Source organism: Mytilus californianus, unplaced genomic scaffold, assembly GCF_021869535.1.
Source record: "Mytilus californianus isolate M0D057914Y unplaced genomic scaffold, xbMytCali1.0.p SCAF_27, whole genome shotgun sequence".
NCBI lineage: Eukaryota > Metazoa > Mollusca > Bivalvia > Mytilida > Mytilidae > Mytilus > Mytilus californianus.
Window position 1 is genome coordinate 1,934,750 of NW_026262676.1, and position 20,994 is coordinate 1,955,743.

General features: G+C 34.1%; 1 long non-coding RNA gene across 1 annotated transcript; it reads left to right on the plus strand.

Moving 5' to 3' along the window:
• The first annotated feature begins 4,355 nt into the window (after positions 1-4,355).
• Positions 4,356-7,143, plus strand: LOC127732781 (uncharacterized). The gene is made up of 3 exons (XR_007996426.1): positions 4,356-4,436; positions 6,405-6,797; positions 6,832-7,143. It is a non-coding gene; the product is annotated as an uncharacterized LOC127732781 (long non-coding RNA).
• The last annotated feature ends 13,851 nt before the right edge of the window (positions 7,144-20,994 follow it).

Genomic DNA, 20,994 nt, shown 5'->3' on the forward strand with positions numbered 1-20,994 from the left:
TTGTATATCAGGATGGACTGAAAAGAAAATATAAATAAAATTTTATATATTCTACTTTTAGCAAATTCAACAAATTTAGGTACTCAAGTTTCTTATAAAGAAATTAATGAGGGTTCTATCAAGGTAGTTGTGGAAGGGTTGCCAGATGGCATTGCCTTTAAAGACCCATCAAGTTATGGGAAAGAAATCATAAGAAGCATGTTAAAGACAAGAGTGACATTTTTCAATCTTTTATCATATTAAGAGAAAAATCTTTTTAAGGTCTTTCCACTCCGTTAGGAAAGACCTTATTGTTTTTCTAATGTTTTTTTTTTCTTTTTCTTTTTTTTTAAGGTCTTTCCACTCCGTTAGGAAAGACCTTATTGTTTTTCTAATGTTTTTTTTTTCTTTTTCTTTTTTTTAAGGTCTTTCCACTCCGTTAGGAAAGACCTTATTGTTTTTCTAATGTTTTTTTTTTTCTTTTTCTTTTTATAACTCCGTTAGGAAAGACCTTATTGTTTTTCTAATGTTTTTTTAAGGTCTTTCCACTCCGTTAGGAAAGACCTTATTGTTTTTCTAATGTTTTTTTTTTTCTTTTTTTTTTTTTTTTTCTTTTTCTTTTTTTTTTTTTTTTTCTTTTTTTTCTTCCAACATTTTTTTTGGGAATGCCCTCCCCCCGTTTCTATTAAAGTTATCAAGACCAAATATAGACCATCGATAGACCTCATCATGAAGTATTACCACATGACCCTGTTAAGGATTTCATCATCCCCTGTAGAAGTTATCTCCCTTTTATTGGATTTTTTCGACATTGCCTCCCCTCGTTGTTTTTAAAGATATTATGACCTTATGTGGACAATAGGTAGATCTCATCATGATGTACTACCCTATGAGGCTGCGTAGGATTTCATCATCCCCTATGAGAGTTATATCCCCTTGAAGCAATTTCTTTCCTTTGCATTTTTCTCAAAAAGTATTAGGGATAGAATCGATTTGAAAACAGCAACATGTACAGGAACAGATGGCAATATTAATGAACATATAAAATAATGTTGTTATTGACCCTTATAAGGAGTTATTCCTCTTGAAAAAATATACACAATTTTTGAAAAATTGTATTTCGAGAACCGGAAGTCGTAGAGACTTGGGACCTACACCAATAATCTTAAGTTCATGTGACCTTCAATTTGCACCTAAGGTCAAAGGTCAACGAGTGCAAAAAAAATTTACGCTGCAATTTCAAGCTTACATATTAAGAAAACGATAAGAGTTTGCTGCATACATACTGTGTATAAAATGTTCCTCTCGACGAGCTCTACATTTTATACATTAAGCTCAAAAATGTCCGACCGTCTGTTCAAAAGTTACGACGAGATAATTCTTTAAATATAGTTTTGTGTGTATATCTTTTAAAAGGTAACATATATCAACCTACTATGAACCGCAAAAATGATCAGTATTTTAAGACCTTCAATTTGAGGTCAATGTCAGGTCATGATGAAATTTTACCTTGACCTTCAAAGTGTACTATGACCCTGACCTTGTGAAATTTGAAAGGTCAAGTGGTCCTGAGTTGAACGGTGGTAGTCCCATGGTTCTACGACTTCCGGTTCTCAAGTTTGGTATTGCATCATATATTTGATGATTCATTGTGACCTTGATGAACTTCGGAATTGTCCCAATTTTTTTTATACAATGTTGTCCTTTAAATGCAGATCATTTATCATTTAACAGATTTGAGATATCTATTGTCGTTTAAGAGATAATGCAGTTTGAAATTTTGCAAGCGGAGGCATGTATTTCTGAATCAACAGTAGCTTTCCACCTGAAATTTTCAGAAATTGAAGAATTTAACATGTCTATATGGTTGACAAATTACCAAAAACTTTCAATGAAAAACTTTTAAAAAAAAAGTCAATTTGAAATTTTCATCTTTTACATTGACTTTGTAAGTTTCATAAGTTATATTTATATAATTGATGTTGCATCATTTTTGGCACTTTACCAAATGCAGTCATTATGTTTATCAAATTGAACGCCTAAATGAGCTGTACTCAAAAATGAAAATTTCAAACCACTTTTTCATCCCAGTTGGAAGGGTGGGGTCATTTAGTGCAAAAAAACAAACTTCTCAGATGGTTAGGTTGTCGCATATCAAATGAAAGTCCATAAAGCGTACATTTCAAATATCAAATTGACGTCCCCAAAAAATGGGTTGGGTGGGGTCATTGAGTGCAAAAAATAAATTTTCTTTTAAGATAAGGCTGTTGTATATCAAATGAAAAGTCTGACCGTGTACATTTCAAATATCAAATTCATGTCCTCCAAAAAAGAGTTGGATGGGGTTATTTAGTGCAAAAATCAAACTTTCTAGAACATGTTGCTGTCGCATATCAAATGAAAGATCATCAAGTCTACATTACATATACCATACTTCCAATTTCGAAAATATAGGCGGATGGGGTCATTAAGTGTAATAAGCGAAAAGTTTGAGAAGGTATGCTTGTCGTATATCAATCGAAAGGTCGTAGAAAGTACATTACGAAAACATCACTTTTACAGGAAAGACCTTTCAATTGTTTTACAAACAATTGAGATACTAGTTTTTCTTTTCTTTTTTTTTTTTTTTTTTTTTTTTTTCTTTTTTTTCTTCCAACATTTTTTTTTACCTGCCCTCCCCTCGTTTCTATTGAAGTTATCAAGACCAGATATGGACCATCGATAGACCTCACCATGAAGTATTACCAGATGACCCTGTGAAGGATTTCATCATCCCCTTTAGAAGTTATCTCCCTTTTATTGTTTTTTTTCAACATGGCCCCCCCTCGTTGTTTTTTAAGATATCATGACCTTATTTGTATTATATGTAGATCTTATCATGATGTATTACCATATGAGGCTGCGAAGGATTTCATCATCCCCTTTGAGAGTTATATCTCCTTGAAGCAATTTCTTTTATTTGCATTTTTTTTCAAAAGTATTAGAGATAAATTCAAATTGAAAATGGCAGCATCTACAAGAATAGATGGCAATGTTAATAAACATAAACAATTAGTTTTTTATCAACCCTTATAAGGAGTTATTCCTCTTGAAAAATTATACACAATTTTTGAAAAATTCTATTTCGAGAACCAGAAGTCGTAGAGACTAGGGACCTTCACCTATAATCTTTAATTCATGTGACCTTTACTTTGCACCCAAGGTCAAAGGTCACTGAGTGCAAAAAAAAAATTACGCTGCAATTTCAAGCTTGCATATTAAGAGAACGATAAGAGTTTGCTGCATACATACTGTGTATAAAATGTTCCTCTCGACGAGCTCTACATTTTATATTTAAGCTCAAAACTGTCCTACCGTCTGTTCAAAAGTTACAACGAGATAATTCTTAAAAGTATAGTATTTTGTGTGTATCTTTTAAAAGGTAACAGATATCTAAATAATATAAATTGCAAAAAAGATCAGTATTCAAAAACCTTCAATTTGAGGTCAATGTCAGGTCATGATGAAATTTAACCTTGACCTTCAAAGTGTACTATGACCTTGACCATGTGACATTTGAAAGGTCAAGTGGTCCTGAGTTGAATGGTGGTAGTCCCATGTCTCTATGACTTCTGGTTCTGAAGTTTGGTATTGCATCATATATTTGATGATTGATTGTGACCTTGATGAACTTTGGATTTGTCCCAAATTTTCTTCTACAATATTGTCCTCCAACTGCAGACCATTTATCACTGAGCAGATTTGAGATATCTGCTGTAGTTTTAGAAATAATTTAGTTTGAAGTTTTGCGAGCGGAGGCATGTATTTCTTAATCAACAACAGGTTACAACCTGAAATTTCATGAAATTGAAGAGTTCAACATGGTTATATGTTTGACCAAATACCCAAAACATTCAATGAGAAAATAAACCAAAAAATTCAATTTGAAATTTTTTTGTTTTGCATTGACTTTGTAAGTTTCATAAGTTCTATTTACATAATTGATATTGCATCATTTTTGGCACTTTGCCGAATGGGGTCATATGATATATCAAATTGAAGGTCTTAATGAGCTCTACTATAAAATGAAAATTTCAAACCACTTTTTCATCCCAGTCGGAAGGGTGGGGTCATTTAGTGCAAAACATTCAAACTTCTTAGATTGTTAGGTTGTCGCATATCAAATGAAAGTCCTTAAAGCGTACATATCAAATATCAAATTTACGTCCCTCAAAAATGGGTTGGGTGGGGTCATTGGGTGTTAAACCCCTTTTTCATCCCAGGGGGAAGGCCGGGGTCATTTAGTACAAAAAATCAAACTTCTCAGATGATTAGGTTGTCGCATATCAAATGAAAGTCCATAAAGCGTAAATTTTAAATACCAATTTGACGTCCCTAAAAAATGGGTTGGGTGGGGTCATTGAGTGCAAAAAATAAAATTTTCTTTTAAGGTAAGGTTGTTGTATTTCAAATGAAAGGTCGTAACGTGTACATCTCAAATATCAGATTCCTGTCATCAAAAAATGAGTTGGATGGGGTTATTAAGTGCAAAAATCAAACTTTTTAGAACATGGCGTTGTCGCATATCAAATGAAAGATCATCAAGTCTACATTACATGTATCGTACTTCCGATCTCGAAAATTAAGGAGGATGGGGTCATTAAGTGTAAAAAGCAAAAAGTTTCAGAAGGTATGCTTGTCGTATATCAAATGAAAGGTCGTACAAAGTACATTACGAAAACATCACTTTAACAGGAAAGACCTTTCAATTGTTTTACAAACAATTGAGATACTAGTTTTTCTTTTTTTTCTTCCAACATTTTTTTAACATGCCCTACCCTCGTTTCTGTTGAAGTTATCAGGACCAAATATGGACCATCGATAGACCTAATCATGAAGTATTACCAGATGACCCTGTTAAGGATTTCATCATCCCCTTTAGAAGTTATCTCCCTTTTATTGTTTTTTTTCGACATGGCCCCCCCTCGTTTTTTTTAAAGATAACATGACTTCATGTAGACAATATGTAGATCTCATCATGATGTATTTCCATATGAAGCTGCGTAGGATTTCATCATCCCCTTTGAGAGTTATATCCCCTTGAAGCAATTTCTTTTATTTGCATTTTTTTTTAAAAGTATTAGAGATAGAATCAATTTGAAAATGGTAGCATGTACAAGAACAGATGGCAATGTTAATAAACATAAACAATTATATTGTTATCAACCCTTATAAGGAGTTATTTCTCTTGAAAAATTATACACATTTTTTGAAAAATTCTATTTCGAGAACCGGAAGTCGTAGAGACTTGGGACTTTTACCAATAATTTTTTATTTCATGTGACCTTTAACTTGCACCCAAAGTCAAAGGTCACTGAGTGCAAAAAGAATTTACGCTGCAATATCAAGCTTACATATTAAGAAAACGATAAGAGTTTGCTGCATACATACTGTGTATAAAATGTTCCTCTTGACGAGCTCTACATTTTATACTTAAAGCTCAAAAATGTCCGACCGTCTGTTCAAAAGTTACGACGAGAAAATTCTTTAAAGTATAGTTTTTTGTGCATATCTTTTAAAAGGTAACAGATATCAACCTACTATAAACTGCAAAAATGATCAGTATTTTAAGACCTTCAGTTTGAGGTCAATGTCAGGTCATGATTAAATTTTACCTTGACCTTCAAAGTGTACTATGACCTTGACCTCGTGATATTTGAAAGGTCAAGTGGTCCTGAGTTGAATGGTGGTAGTATCATGGCTCTACGACTTCCGGTTCTCAAGTTTGGTATTGCATCATATATTTGATGATTCCTTGTGACCTTGATGAACTTTGGAATTGTCCCAAATTTTTATACAATGTTGCCCTTCAACTGCAAATCATTTATCATTGAACAGATTTGAGATATCTATTGTCGTTTTAGAGATAATGCACTTTAAAATTTTGCGAGCGGCGGCATGTATTTCTGAATCAACAACAGGTAACCACCTGAAACTTTCAGAAATTGAAGAGTTTAACATGGTTATATATTTGACAAAATACCAAAAACATTCAATGAAAAAAAACCCCAAAAAATCAATTTGAAATTTTCATGTTTTGCATTTACTTTGTAAGTTTCATAAGTTCTATTTATATAATTGATATTGCATCATTTTTGGCACTTTGCCAAATGGGGTCATTTGATATATCAAATTGAAGGTCTTAACGAGCTCTACTCAAAAATGAAAATGTTAAACCCCTTTTTCATCCCAGGCGGAAGGGTGGGGTCATTTAGTGCAAAAAATTCAAACTTCTCAGATGGTTAGGTTGTCGCATATCAAATTAAAGTCCATAAAGCGTACATTTCAAATATCAAATTGACGTCCACAAAAAATGGGTTGGGTGGGGTCATTAAGTGCAAAAAATAAAATTTTCTTTTAAGGCAAGGTTGTTGTATTTAAGAAAGGTCGTAACGTGTACATTTCAAATATCAGATTCCTGTCCTCAAAAAATGAGTTGGATGGGGTATTTAAGTGCAAAAATAAAACTTTCTAGAACATGGCCTTGTCGCATATCAAATGAAAGATCATAAAGTCAAGATTACATATATCATACTTCCGATCTCGAAAATTAAGGCGGATGGGGGTCATTAAGTGTAAAAAGCGAAATGTTTCAGACGGTATGCTTGTCGTATATCAAATGAAAGGTCGTACAAAGTACATTACGAAAACATAACTTTAACAGGAAAGACCTTTCAATTGTTTTACAAACAATTGAGATACTAGTTAAGGTCTTTCCACTCCGTTAGGAAAGACCTTATTGTTTTTCTAATGTTTTTTTTTTTCTTTTTTTTTTTAAGGTCTTTCCACTCCGTTGGGAAAGACCTTATTAAGGTCTTTCCACTCCGTTAGGAAAGACCTTATTGTTTTTCTAATGTTTTTTTTTCTTTTTCTTTTTTTAAGGTCTTTCCACTCCGTTAGGAAAGACCTTATTGTTTTTCTAATGTTTTTTTTTTCTTTTTCTTTTTTTTCTTCCAACATTTGTTTGACATGCCCTACCCTCGTTTCTATTAAAGTTATCAAGACCAAATTTGAACCACCGATAGACCTCATCATGAAGTATTACCAGATGACCCTGTTAAGGATTTCATCATCCCCTTTAGAATTTATCTCCCTTTTATTGGTTTTTTTCGACATGGCCCCCCCCCCCCCCCTCGTTGTTTTTATAGATATCAAGACATTATTTGTACTATAGGTAGATCTCATCATGATGTACTACCATATGAGGCTGCGTAGGATTTCATCATCCTCTTTGAGAGTTATATCCCCTTGAAACAATTTCTTTTATTTGCATTTTTCCTAAAAAGTATTAGAGATAGAATCGAATTGAAAATAGCAGCATCTAAAAGAACAGATGGCAATGTTAGAAAACATAAACAATTAGTATGTTATCAACCCTTATAAGGAGTTATTTCCCTTTAAAAAATATACACAATTTTTGAAAAATTGTATTTCGAGAACCGGAAGTCGTAGAGACTTGGGACCTACACCAATAATCTTAAGTTCATGTGACCTTCACTTTGCAACCAAGGTCAAAGGTCACCGAGTGCAAACAAAAATTACGCTGCAATTTCAAGCTTACATATTAAGAAAACGATAAGAGTTTGCTGCATACATACTGTGTATAAAATGTTCCTCTCGACGAGCTCTACATTTTATACATTAAACGTCCGACCGTCTGTTCAAAAAATACGACGAGATAATTCTTAAAAGTATAGTATTGTGTATATATCTTTTTAAAGGTAACAGATATAAACCTACTATAAATTGCAAAAATGATCAGTATTGTAAGACCTTCAATTTGAGGTCAATGTCAGGTCATGATGAAATTTTACCTTGACCTTCAAAGTGTACTATGACCTTGACCTTGTGATATTTGAAAGGTCAAGTTGTCTTGAGTTGAATGGTGGTAGTCTTATGTCTCTACGACTTCTGGTTCTCAAGTTTGGTATTGCATCATATATTTGATGATTCATTGTGACCTTGATGAACTTTGGAATTGTCCCAAATTTTTTATGCAACGTTGCCCTTTAACTTCAGATCATTTATCATTAAACAGATTTGAGATATCTATTGTCGTTTAAGAGATAATGCAGTTTGAAGTTTTGCGAGCGGAGGCATGTATTTCTGAGAATCAACAACAGCTTTCCACCTGAAATTTTCAGAAATTGAAGAGTTTAACATGGTTATATGTTTGACTAATTACCAAAAACTTTCAATGAAAAACTCCAAAAAAAAATCAATTTGAAATTTTCATCTTTTACATTGACTTTGTAAGTTTCATAAGTCCTATTTATATAGTTGATATTGCATCATTTTTGGCTCTTTGCCAAATGCGGTCATTATGTATATCAAATTGAACGTCTAAATGAGCTCTACTCAAAAATGAAAATTTCAAACCCCTCTTCCATCCCAGTGGGAAGGGTGGGGTCATTAAGTGCAAACAATTCAAACTTCTCAGATGGTTAGGTTGTCGCATATCAAATGAAAGTCCATAAAGCGTACATTTCAAATATCAAATTGACGTCCCCAAAAAATGAGTTGGGTGGGGTCATTGAGTGCAAAACATAAATTTTCTTTTAAGATAAGGTTGTTGTTTATCAAATGAAAGGTCATAACGTGTACATTTCAAATATCAAATTCCTGTTCTAGAAAAACTAGTTGGATGGGGTTATTAAGTGCAAAAATCAAACTTTCTAGAATATGGCGTTGTCGCATATCAAATGAAAGATCATCAAGTCTACATTACATATATCATACTTCCGTAAAAAAAAGTATATTACGAAAACATCACTTTTACAGGAAAGACCTTTCAATTGTTTTACAAACAATTGAGATACTAGTTTTTTCTTTTTTTTCTTCCAACATTTTTTTGACATGCCCTACCCTCGTTTCTATTAAAGTTATCAAGACCAAATTTGAACCACCGATAGACCTCATCATGAAGTTTTACCAGATGACCCTGTTTAGGATTTCATCATCTCCTTTGGAAGTAATCTCCCTTTTATTGGGTTTTTTCAACATGGTCCCCCCTCGTTGTTTTTAAAGATATCATGATTTTATTTGTACTATAGGTAGATCTCATCATGATGTATTACCATATGAGGCTGCGTAGGATTTCATCAACTCCTTTGAGAGTTGCATCCCCTTGAAGCAATTTCTTTTATTTGCATTTTTCTTAAAAAGTATAACAGATAGAGTCAAATTGAAAATTGCAGCATCTACAAGAACAAATGGCAATGTTAATAAACATAAAGAATTAGTATGTTATTAATCCTTATACGGAGTTATTTCCCTTGAAAAATTTTACTCAATTTTAAAAAAATTGTATTTCGAGAACCGGAAGTCGTAGAGACTTGGGACCTTCCCCAATAATTTTTTTTTATGTGACCTTTAACTCCACCTAAGGTCAAAGGTCACTGAGTGCAAACAAAATTTACGCTGCAATTTCAAGCTTACATATTAAGAAAACGATAAGAGTTTTTATGGTTCAGAGAATAGGACCGCGAGGTTTGCCTTACGCCCAGAAATTTCCCCTTGGTTGGACTATAATCGGTGAAACGTGTTTAGACAAGTCGCACATGCCTGAGGTCGAACGTGAACAAGACATTCTTAGTAAAAGGAGATCGTCGTTCGCTTGTTCAACCGTGTATAAATGATTCCGAAGTCTATGAGAAAGATTCATTTGGAAAAGATGTGCTCCAAACAACAAATCATGACGACAAAATTGCAATGTCAATCGATAACAAAGAACTTTTGAAGATAATGGACTAAGAGTTTAAATAAGACGACGATAGGAATTGGAATGCACCGTTATCAATCCGAAAGGACAGACAACGGCTACCGAACAATGAACAACTTGCTATGAAACGAGCTAGATCACTCGACCATAGTCTACGTAGAGATCAGACAAAAATGCAACATTTTCTTACTTTCATGGCTAACATATTTGAAAACGGCCATGCTGAGCTAGCCCCCGAACTTGACAATAATTCGGAATGCTGGTACTTTCCTATTTGTGGGGTCTTTCATTCAAAAAACCTGATCAGTTTCGAGCAGTGTTTGATTCAGCTGCTAAATTTGGAGGCGTTTCATTAAACGACGTTCTTCTCTATGGACCAGACTTAACAAACAGTTTGATTGGTGTATTGATGCGCTTTCGTAAGGATCAAGTCGCTGTTATAGGAGACATTCGTCAAATGTTCTACTGCTTTCGAGTAATTGAGGACCACAGTATCTACTTTATGTATCAAAACTCGAAATAATTTCAGAGATCTTAATTGTGAAAAACACACTGTTTTTACTGTTAAATACTTTCAAAATAAATAATAATAATTCCCAAATGTCTATTTTCTGTGACAAATCATTTACTTGAAAAAGTATCAAAGGAGGAAATAAACTTCACCCAATTCTTTTTTCGTTAATAATGAATATACTAGTATAGGTTCTTATTTTCGGGATAAGCGTAAAAAATAATAGTGTATTATAAAAAGGACAGATATGTCAGTCTATAATAATGTAATTTTAAACAAACAGATATGATGAACAACGAACAAGATCAAGCCTTTCATTTGATTGTAAGTGGTCATAATCTTTTAATTTTCAAACAAACACACAGTCATAGACCATTTGATTTTATTTTAGAAAGGGGGGTTGCAAAATATGGAAATGTTGTCCCCCCTTTTTTTTTACTTCAGTCAACACGACCCATGTTTAGTAATAATTAAAACAAAGTCTATAACATTTTGATGGCAAGTTAATATTAGTATATATTTCCTTGCAACACCCCCCCCCCCTTTCCCCCCAAAAAAAAATAAATAGATCAGATCAAATGGTCCATGACTTAATTATTTTTTTAAATTCCTCTCATAGGTCATTTTTGTGTGATTATTTGTACATTCATGAATTATCATGAATCTATGTTTTCATGCGTAACTTCCTTTGGTTAAATTGTCATTATTTAAGATTCTTTCTTTTTCAGCAACTTTTTGGTAAAAGTTCGGAAATCATCGTATCACTTTATAAGTTTCATACGTATTTGCAGAGATGTTCCGAAAAAGTCCGGGCAAAGTCTTCCCTTTAACAAAAGTTCGGGGAAAACAGTAAACTTCCGGGCGCGTACATTTAAAAGTATTCTAAATAGTATCCAGTCATGACGAATAACGTTAAAAATTCTTGCCAAATGACTCGACAGTAATTTTTGGTACATGACTACAAAATGTACACTTTCTTTGAATGATAAAAAATCGACTGATTTTGACAAATCATGTTAACTTTTTTCCAAAAATAAAGGTAACAATAATTATTTGAGACCTGACAAAACATGATCAGGATATTTTGACACATCACAGTTAAATATTAAACAATTTGACGCTAACAATAGCCGAAAATGACTGTTTGACGCCTAACGGTAAAGGGCACTCCTACCTTCTTCCATGGTTGCCATCAGTACATAAACTGACCACACAAATTGTTTTCATATAGGCTAGCAATGAAAAGCATGCTCTACCTAACACATAGCACATGCATGATTTTGATCTACCTTTCAGAGCTCGAGCTCTTATTTAAAAAGATGGAGAAAGTATAATGCAGATGTAGAAAATGTTTCTTGCTTAAATGATGACCACAGTAGCGAGTCCAGTCCGGACACACAAGAAGATACAAATGTATTACCTGAAAAAGATTTGAGTGGAAATAATACGGACACTGAATTAGTCAACATTGAAAATGAGGCAAATAGTGGTAATCATAATGAGGAAAAAAGCAGTGATGATTATGAAACTGATGTTTTAGATAATAGCTCTGAAAGTAGCAGTGAAGATGAATATGAAAGTTCAGGAAGTAGCAGAGTTTCAAGTGGAGATGAACAGTCTGATATAGATGAAAATGATATCTGTAAAGATTTGGCTGAGTGGGCCAATCTTAACAAAACTTCACGAGATGGAATGAATTCTTTATCGCACATTTTTAGGAAATATGGACACAGAGTTCCAAAAGATTCCCGAACACTTTTAAAAACTCCACGCCACATTGAGATTAATACAAAATGTGGTGGGGACTATATATATATATATATAGGTATAGAGAGTGGAATATTAAAGGTTCTCACACAAAACTCGAAGCAATTTTTATTAATTCAAGAACTCTTGTTAGATTTTAACATTGATGGTGTCCCTCTTTTTAGGTCATCGAACACACAGTTTTGGCCAATATTGTGCAGTATGCAAAATTATCAGCCATTTATAGTTGCACTGTATTGTGGTTATTCCAAACCAAATTCTGTGCATGTTTATCTATGAGACTTTCTGGAAGAACTGGAAAATTTAGCAACCAGTGGAATAACCTTCAATGAAAAACTATTTTCATTCAAAGTAAATGCATTTAAATGTGATGCTCCAGCAAGATCGTTTGTAAAATGTACTGTTGGTCACAATGGTTACTACAGTTGTGAAAGGTGCACCATTAAAGGAGAGTGGAATGGTCGTGTTGTTTTTAATTCGGCTGACAACAGTCCTCCTTTAAGAACTGAAGAGGGATTTAAGTTACAAATATACAGCAACCATCAGACATCACGCTCATCCTTAATAGATGCTGGTTTGTCTTGCATAAACAGCTTTCCTCTTGACTACATGCATTTAGTTTACCTTGGTGTAGTTAAACGTATTCTTGTGTTCTTGAAGCAAGGTCCAAGTGAATGCAAGCTATCACATCAGCAAATAAGCTTGATTTCAGAAAAACTTAAAAACATTCGGGGACATATGCCAAGAGAGTTTGCAAGGCAGCCACGTTCGCTTGATTTAGATAAGTGGAAAGCTACCGAGTTCAGACAATTTGTCTTGTACAGTGGACCCTTAGTTCTCAAGTCTGTTATTTCTGGTCCTTTGTACAACCATTTCTTAACTTTGACAGTAGCTGTATCAATACTTTTAGACTCGATAAAGGAGACAAGAAACGCTTACTTGGAATATGCAAAGGAGTTATAATGACTCATTTTGTGAAAAACGTAACAACAATATATGGAAACACCTTTGTATCGTACATTGTTCATGCATTGCTACATTTAGCTGATGATGTAAAAAATTATGATACATCACTGAATAATTTGAGTGCGTTTCAATTTGAAAACTATTTGCATCAGATAAAAAAGAAAGTAAGAAAAGGTCAGAATCCAATTGCCCAAGTTGTAAAAAGATTGACAGAAGTTGAAAATTCAAACATTCGTGGTATTCCGAGAAAGAATTTTATGTATGTGTCAATAAAGAAGAAGGATGGATGCTTTCTATTATGGAGCCAGTATTTTGCGTTTGTAAAAGAAAGACGCCCAGGAAGAAAATATCTGTGCGATATTATAAAACCTGAACATTTGGAGCAATTTTTCAATCAACCATGTGATTCTAAATTACTAAACAAAGCTGTGGCAAAAGACGTGCATAGATTTGTTAGAAGGAAACTTATTGAAGAAGACGAAATTGAAAGAAAAGTTTGCCTTATGAGGGAGGTTACTTATTGCTGTCAATGCTTCATGGTATAGAAAGACATTATTGATTGATTGTTGGTTGCTTAACGTCCAGTGGCAAATATTTCATGCATATTCAGGACGAGAACAAGTTCACAATAAATACAATAGGTAGGATATGTAATAGATTAAGGGATTAAGGTCGGAAAAATTTAGACTGCCACGGGAAATGAGGGTATATTGGATAGGAACAGAAATTTAGCCTTGCAACAGGTCACCTACGGACCCCTCAAAGAGTTGTAGCAAGGGTTCTTAACGTGCAAAGAGCGTGGCACTCTCTTTACACGAGGCATCGGATTTAACGTCCCCATTCTGACCGGACGTGGCTGCAAATTTGTACATCCCGCACAGCCAAACGGACGCCCCACTTTAGCACGGGTTTTACTGCCGGTCGGAGGAAGACCAATGGTGACCATACTTCTATACCCCAGTCACCCTTGGGGTAGAGAAAGACATTAACAATAGGTACAATATTCTAAGCATACATTTATTATAAATGAATAACAAATGAATATTAGTACACATTTCTGGCATAATCATTATAAAATCGTTTTATAATGGTTATGCCATAAGGTGATATTTGAAATTTTTTAAATAAATATTTTTTTATGAAATACCGAAATTGACCAGCAGAAGGCATACAAGTGATGTACTATAGAAGAAACTTTAAGAAGTTTTATTAATACTAATACTAATACTAAGCTGCATGTTTGTTCAGAAGATTAAAATAGAATGCTAAAGTATTTAAAAATCAACTGAATAACTTAGTTTTTATGACTTTTACACATGTAAGAAAAATACTTTTAATTAATTTTGCTAAAATTCTTTGATAAACATGTATATATAACAGTGCTGAACAAAAGTAGTAATAATTTAGATGTCTAAGCATGTCCATTTTGTATATGTTGATTTAAATTAACTATTCTTTTAATTATTGATTCTTAGATTTTATAATGATAATTAATAAATTACATTTTATAGGAAAGTAACAAGGAACTTCCTTGGGCTTTGGCCGTGTGGAAAGAGAAAGGAGAGGAGGAGGAGGGTACCATTCCCTCATCTTGAATTTTCAAGACGAATTTGAGATGTAGCCACCTGTCAGCAATGCTGAAAGATACTTAAAAGAGATGAAGGAACCCAATGAAAAATGGAATCAGTTTGAATTGGTCGAAATTAAACATAAATCAAGTGAGTACATGTATTTCCTAAGTTATCACAAATACTCTTATTTTTAAATTAAATGGAATGATTCCTAATTGAATACCGTATGCTATAAATTGTTCAGGATGTAAATATGTTATAAGTTTAATAAAATCAAATAATTGAAAATGAAAAAAATGCTAGAGATGCATCAAGTCATTTTTGATTTTTTTTAATAATTCTTTATTTAAATTTACAATTTCAACATGTAAGATTGAAACTTGAAAGGATATATATAGTTTGTTATGCATTGTTTTTATTGTTTCTCATGTTTCATTCACATTGAAATACTGATAAACATTAAATTATGTTATAAATCAGACTGATGTGGTATGGGCTTTGCTATGTTGTAGGCCGCATGGTGACCAGTCACCTATAGTTGTTAATTTCTCTGTCGTTGGGCTCTTGTGAAGAGTTGTCTCATTGGCAATCATACCACATCTTCTTTTTTAAGTCAGTTAGGGAATTATGAAACTTTCTATATATTTAAAAAAAAATGTGGAATATATTTTATATATTTAAATGGCAATTTTTTATTACAAAACAACTGTCCTTGAACTTTCATTATCCCTTCATTATTTGGCCTTCATTTGCATATTTATGCAGACATTGTCAATAGAAGATGTTGAAGTTATGCAGGAACACATTACAAACAAAACTATCTTTCGGACAAAATGGGAAACAGACTTCGGGTTATTTATGGAGAAGGGAAAAGCAGATAATTTTCAACGTCAATCATATAATGCATTTTTTTTTAACATTCGAAGGAGAGAATAGTGTAATATGCTACGCAATGTGCACCTTAGTCGAGCACAATTAAGCCTCCATCACCTTAAAAAAGAAAGAAGCGGCCATACATTAGATTGATTAATTGTTGGTTGCTTAACGTCGAGTGGCAAATATTTCATGCATATTCAGGATGAGAACAAGTTCACAATAAATACAATAGGTAGGTTCTGTAATAAATTAAGGGATTAAGGTCGGAGAAATTAAGACTGCCACGGGAAATGAGGGTATATTGGATAGGGACAGAAGTTTAACCTTGCAACAGGTCACCTACGGACCCCTCAAAGAGTTGTTGCAAGGGTTCTTAACGTGCAAAGAGCGTGGCACTCTCTTTACACGAGGCATCGGATTTAACGTCCCCATTCTGACCGGACGTGGCTGCAAATTTGTACATCCCGCACAGCCAAACGGACGCCCCACTTTAGCACGGGTTTTACTGCCGGTCGGAGGAAGACCAATGGTGACCATACTTCTATTCCCCAGTCACCCTTGGGGCTGCCATACATTAGAAAAGAAACTAGGAAAGGTTCCCTAAGGAAAAGGGAGACCAACATAGTTGAAGGGATTCACCACAGGAGGAGAAATGCCAACTACAAATATTGTTTTTCTTTTAAAAATAGACACCCAGTGGGAAGGGATAGTGAGTATAAGACCAAAGGATAGAAATAAATAGCTTGTACGTAAAAACAGTTATGTAGAAAGTAATATCACAAAAATACTGAACTCCGAGGAAAATTCAATCGTCCCTAATCAAATGGCAAAATCAAATGACAAAACAGATCAAACGAATGGACAGCAACTGTCATGTTCCTTACTTGGTACAGGCATTTTCAAATGTAGAAAATGGTGGATTGAACCTGGTTTTAATGCGCTAAACCTCCCACTTATATGACAGTCGCATCAAATTCCGTTATATTTACAACGATGTGTGAACAAAACAGACAAATTAATTAATAAATAAAAGTCAAAATATGGATACAGCAGTCATCACTGTGTTACAATCTCAACACTAACAATCATTTACAAAAAAGCACAAAAGCATCTATCAAATTAAAAACCACTTTTATTGCTTCGCGTGTCTGACGTCAGAAAATAAACGTCACATAGCATGAAATTTTGTCGTTCAATGTTCATTCAAAACAATTATAATTTCACATTGGGAATGGTGATATATAGGGTTAAACAGTAGTACAGTAGTTGTACGACAAAATAAAATCAAACAGGACTATTCATATTCCGTGCCTAGTCTGCACCGTTGATCCAGACAGTAGGAAGGAAATGGGGACCATATCCAGCATAACGGACAACACCAACTTTAGCAAGATAGTGGTTTGGGTTTACCATACCATTCTACATTGGAACCTGCAGAAGTCGGAGGACTCCCTGTACTGTGGGGATAACTATAGTACTAGGGTTTAAAGTGCTGGTCAATAAAGTTCAAAATTCATGCACTCTACAGATCTGTCACAAAATACTACAAAAAAGGGGAGTTATTTTTTTTTATCATGATAATGATCCAATTTATATAAATATTCGTCATCGTACGGACTTGAGTTCAACCCATATCGTTGAGAAAAAACTATGATAGGCACAAACATGACCGTAATAAAAATGAAATAATTCAATCAAGAAAACCAAGGAAGACCATCTAATTACATGCTGATAACTTGTGACAAGCATGCACGCAAATAATGCATATAGGTTGTGGTTGAATTGTTTGAGTGTTCAGTCCTAGTCTTGGGCAAGAACGTATGACAAAACTTCTGCAATTTACGTTTTGATATCAGGTAATATTTTATAATTTTGTGAATAACGTTTGAATATATCGACACTACAAGTTTGTTTTGAGTCCATCACAAAACATTCTTAATTGATTGCTTGGAATATACATTAAAATGCATACTTAAAAAAAAACAGGCGGTTTATTATAGACCATTACATCAGCGTTTGAACATTATCTAAAAAAACACACACCTCGTCTTGCTGTTTTGGTAAAATAAGAGCCTTTAAAATACTAATTTTAATTAATAATTCAATGTTATTCTTTTTCAAACGTGCGTTACTCCACTTTCTATAACGATACCCAAAACAATCATTCTCCTTTTAATACGTATATATTATTTTGATTCAGGTAATCTGGTTTATAACCAAAAAAATGTCAGAAATGTGGTAAACAATACAGATACCAAGAGTGGACGGACGGCATCCATAACTTTAACAACGTTCTTTTTTCTGAGGTTTGCGACGTGCCATATAAGAGCTGGACTTCAGGTAATGTTTGTGATTACTTTGTTGAAAATGTTGACCACGTTGTATTATTTCTGATAGAAGTTCAATGGACACAACCGTTAATGTATTTTGCCGAAAACTGTTACAAATGTGTTTTAACCAAACAGACAGCTTAGGAAATTGATGTCACCGCCAATTTCTGATAATCACAAGATAGTCTAAGTTGCGTCAGATTTGTATTTGAATGTTGAAAATGTTCATTCGCTTTTTGTTGTTTGAGAGAACAACATAAACAACCAAATGGGCAAGGTTGCTCTATGCAGACTTGTTATATAGTTATTTTTTCCAAGGAATGTGGAATCTATTTTTTTTTTATCGAATTAAAATACTTAGCCTCGTTGTCTCTCTTATTATGTAAAAGTTAAAGATGGCCAGGAAAGAAAACAGTTTTATTTGAAGTACGAAACACAAAATCTTTAAAATAAAATTGAGAATGGAAATGGGGAATGTGTCAAAGAGACAACAACCCGACCATAGAGACAACAGCCGAAGGCCACCAATGGGCCTTCAATGCAGCGAGAAATCCCGCACCCGGAGGCGTCCTTCAGCTGACCACTCAACAAATATGAATACTAGTTCAGTGATAATGGACTTCATACTAAACGCTATAAAACGTGTTAAAGGTTTGGGGTTTACAGCTCGATTTTTGATAGTCTGGTATTCATGGTACCCATAACAACAACAACAGATCATGATAGAGCTAAACTGGTATTCCAAATCAGTTTTTTAAAAGTAAGAAAATAATATTTCGTTCTGAGAAGCAGATTCTGAAAAGGTGTACTACAATGCATAAAGACAGAAGCCTCCTCTTCCATACATATCTACGAAGGACGAGGAACCAAAGAGCACATTACAATGAGAGATTGTCGTACTATCCTTTTCCTAGATTAAAAGCGAATGCGTTCACATGATGATCCAGATCCAGGAATTAAAGAACTTCACAAATATGCACATTACCAATTGTGTTCACACATGATTTTTATATTGTACAACAGTGTTAACAAAATCTTTAAAAATGTAAAGATAAATGAAATCATACTTGTTTTCCCATGTAAAAGGAAAACAGTATTGCCTTATTGAGAATTTTAGGTGCTGGAAACTGGAATGGATTGTAGCTTTGTCAGAAGAGTTGAAGGCATTCATCCCAATTTTTCCAACTTCTCTGGCCAATGAATTGGAGAGTCAAACTCTAATTAGTACCATTAAAAGGTATTATTTGGTTGCATTGAACCTGGAAGGTATCACATCATCATCAATCAATAGGGATATGGATTACTGTCTGGTGTCTAATCAGGGGCAAACGTGGAACCCATTTCCAAAGTATGTGTTTCAAACAAATTGTCTGATTGTGCTTGGATTTATTTAAGGAATTACTTTGAAATGTCTTGCATTCTTGTATTTAAAAACAAATAACCTCCTTTTGAAGTTAAATGGTTGCTCCTCTATCGACCTACAGACATATTTGGATATTTTTCATCTTCTGGTACGATAGTATAGAGATTTTTTGGTCCCGCTCATCATCCTGTTCATGTTTAGAATAAACGTAGTCACAATAATCACACCTGGATTTTCCAATAAATTCGTCATCTCTACACATCTTTAATACATCCCTCTTTTTGCCCCTTTTATATCTTTTATTGTGAAGAAATTTCAATTTCAATCCACAAGAAAATACGTTTGGTCAGAACATTTATTATTGGTTCCAAATATGTGCATCCTAAAGCCCATATGACTTAATGAATTTGTTTGAATTATTTACTAGTATTCACAATGCTGCTCATCTGCTTAGACCTAGGTTTATACTGAACGTAGTATATATTTTCGATAGGGGAGCAACCATTTTACTTCAAAAGGAGGTTATGTTTTTTTTTCTTATCAGAACAAATTCATTTAGTTTTTCTACACTACCAGACAACGACAAATAATTTGTGACCTTGAACAAGTGGGACAAATAGGAATTGCTGTACAATGACTAACGTGCTGAATGCAAAAGAAAAATAGGCTATTTTCCTGCTTCATAATGGAAATTGTGCTTCTATAATCATCCAACAGTTGTCTTACCAGAAGCTGTATTACAGGCTTAACACGATTGAGGTTTTCAATTTCTGTTTTTAATATGGAGTAGTTTTTATAAAATCGAGTAGTTACTTGACTACATTCGAAACACCGTTCGGTCGCTTCCGATGGATGAAAATGCCTTTTGGAATCTCGCCTGCCCCTGAATATTTTCAACAATTTCTAGAGCGCGAAATCGAAAATTTACCAGGTGTACGCACAGTCGCGGACGACATTCTAGTATACGGTGAAGGAGATACGGTAGAAGAAGCAACTGCCGATCATGACATTAAGTTCAAAGGATTTCTCGACCGATGCCGTTCCAGAAATATTAAGCTAAACCGAGACAAATTTCAGTTACGCCTTACTGAAATGCCTTATATCGGACACCTACTTACCGCAGACGGTGTTAAGCCCGGTCCGGAGAAAATCGCTGCAATAACGCAAATGGATAAACCGAAAGATGTAAAAGGAGTTCAACGTTTACTGGGAATGGTAAACTATCTCACGAAATTTATGGAAAATCTAAGCGATTTGTGCGAGCCGATCAGAAATCTTACACACAAAGACAATGCGTGGAACTGGACAGATGATCACGATAACGCGTTCGCTCGAATTAAAGACGTAATAACCAAAACGCCAGTGTTAAGATACTTCGATCCAAAACTTAGCACAACCCTACAATGTGACGCGTCCGAAACCGGATTTGGTGCAACGTTAATGCAAAACAACCAACCAATCGCATACGCAAGTCGAGTGTTAACAAAAACGAGCAAAACTGACAGATTGAAAAAGAACTGTTGTATATGGTATGGAAAAGTTTCACCAATACACATACGGTCGAAACGTGTTTGTGGAAAGCGACCACAAACCACTTGAAATAATCTACAAGAAGCCACCGTTTCAAGCGCCGAAACGACTTCAACGTATGCTCTTGAGATTGTAACGATATACCATAGAAATCAACTACAAACCAGGAAGATACATGTACATAGCGGATACTCTATCGCGTGCGTACCTGAACAACAGAAACAACAAATCAGAGAAGCAGGACGAAATATGTCATGTTAGATCGGACATTGAAATGGATCTAGAAAATATAAACATGGGGGATTACCTTGCAATATCAGCAAAACGTCAGAAAGATATTG